The 2,264-nt window shown below is 39.4% G+C and overlaps 1 long non-coding RNA gene across 1 annotated transcript in view; it reads left to right on the top strand.

The window, feature by feature from the left end:
* The window catches only part of LOC107579483 (uncharacterized), a 2,423-nt gene extending 1,241 nt beyond the window's left edge, over positions 1-1,182 (top strand). Inside the window, exon 3 of the long non-coding RNA XR_001608478.1 lies at positions 1,111-1,182. This is a non-coding gene — a long non-coding RNA (uncharacterized lncRNA). The remainder of the gene's footprint in view (positions 1-1,110) is intronic.
* Positions 1,183-2,264: the final 1,082 nt, after the last annotated feature.

Genomic DNA, 2,264 nt, shown 5'->3' with positions numbered 1-2,264 from the left:
ACCACTTAGAGAACATTGCCGACCACATAGCAACGCCTTGTCAACCACTCAGAACATTTTAGCAACTGCTTGGCAATTTCATGGCAACCAATCAGAACACCGCTGCCTAGCAACAGCTTAGAAACCACTTAGCGAACATTGACAACCATACAGTCTTAAAATCCACTCAGAATATGTTAGAAACTGTTGCCAATGTCCTGTCGACCAATCAGAACACCTTTGCAACCGCCAGGCAACCACCTAGAACACCTTAGCAACTGCCTAGCAACAACTTAGAAACCACTTAGAGAACATTGGCAACCACACAGTCTTAACAACCACTCAGAATATGTCAACAACTGTTGCCAATGTCCTGTCAACCAATCAGAACACCTTTGCAACCACCTAGAACACTTTAGCAACTGCCTAGCAACACCTTAGAAACCACTTAGAGAGCATTGGCAACCACACGGTCTTAACAACCACTCAGAATATGTCAGCAACTGTTGCCAATGTCCTGTCAACCAATCAGAACACCTTTGCAACCACCTAGAACACCTTAGCAACTGCCTAGCAACACCTTAGAAACCACTTGGAGAACATTGGCAACCACACAGTCTTAACAACCACTCAGAATGTATCAGCAACTGCTTGGCAATGTTCTGGCAACCAATGTGAACACCTTTGCAACAGACAGATAGCTACCCAGAATATCTTAGCAACTGCCTAGTAACAATCTATAAATTACTTAGAGGGCCATAGGAACCGTTAAGTAATGCCCTAGCAATCATTTAGAAAATGTTAGCTATGGAGTGGTAACCAGCAACCCACCAGAGCTTGAATCTTGAATCAATCAAAAGGTCCCTAGCAAAAAATATCAACACACTGGTCTAAAATCTACTTTGTCGCGCCACAATTGATCGCGACCGGTATGAATAGCTCCATAGGGATCTATTGTTTTGATTCAAGAACGTCCTCAATACTTTAAAGTGACAGTTGTAGTTTGTCTTGATGTTTGCCTTTAGTTAATTTAATTTACGTTTATTTGTATAGCGTTTTCCACGATGCACATCATTCCAAAGCAGCTTCACAAAAAATCAATGTGTCGTCAATGACGCTCAATGTTTTCAGGTTTACCGCTGGAAGGGTGAAAACTCATACTTTGTGAAAGGAAACACGGATTCCCTTCAGATCGGCGGAGGAGGGTGAGTTCAGAAACATGCTAACGTGAGCTGGGTAGTAACTGATTACATGTAATCCGGATTACGTAATCAGATTCCAAAAATTAAGTTCTTGTAATTAGATTGTTACTTTTTTGAGAAGGGTCTGGCTGCAGACTTGCGCTCTCAGACACTTGTGCTTTCGCAAGTGACGTCGCTTGCATTCTTTTTAATTTTTATTTTGTTCTATTTATTGATTACTTTTAGTTTGAATCTCTCAACATTTTACAAAAGTAGCCTGGTGGTGAAGACAAGAAAAATGAAACTTGCAATCTTCACGTGCGTGTTGCCAATGGAGACAAGTTGCAGTGGTGGTGAATTAAACAATTAAAACTAATTTAGGACTATAACATACAGGGTCCTCCAAGAAAAAGACAAGACCCCCAAATCCGTGGCCACAGAACAGCAGAATATGAACGCAATGCGCAAAGTCTCTCGTTAAGCGTTTTCCTCCTGTAGAAAAACATAAACACTTAATATGGCTTAATGTATTAAGATGCTATTAAGTGCAATTAAAAGATCAAATTCGATATATAGTTATTATTTAATGTACTACAAGGCAAGCAGATGGCCATGAACACCATGCGCAAACTTTCACTTAATGTGGCATAATAACGGACTAAGATGATAAAGACAGTTCAGTAGCCTATATGTCTTATTGTTGACTCAAAGTATATACAGACCAGCAAATATGAACGTGCATTATGAAATGCATTAAGTGTTATTAAAAGGATCAACTCTTTACAGGCAAGCAGACGAGCCCAGAACGCAATGCGTTAAATTGCACGTTAAACATTTTCCTCCCATAGAAAATCATTATAAATAAAACACGCAATGTAGCTTAATGGACAAGACAATGATATAAAAGAGCTGTAGACAGTTTATTCTATATGGAAAAACGTTTAACGCAAAACTTTGCGTGTTGCGTTTATTCTGGGCTCACCTGCTTGCCTGTACATATTAGTTATGTAAATTTTAATAATGAAGAGGAGTATATTAAATTAGTTTTAATTGTTTAAGCACCACAGTGTCTTGTCTCCATTGGCAACACACACGATTTGTGTC

The sequence above is a fragment of the Sinocyclocheilus grahami genome, unplaced genomic scaffold (genome assembly GCF_001515645.1).
Source record: "Sinocyclocheilus grahami isolate Dianchi unplaced genomic scaffold, SAMN03320097.WGS_v1.1 scaffold17715.1, whole genome shotgun sequence".
NCBI lineage: Eukaryota > Metazoa > Chordata > Actinopteri > Cypriniformes > Cyprinidae > Sinocyclocheilus > Sinocyclocheilus grahami.
The sequence above is the reverse complement of the archived record's forward strand: the minus strand, read 5'-3'. Positions and strand labels throughout refer to the sequence as shown.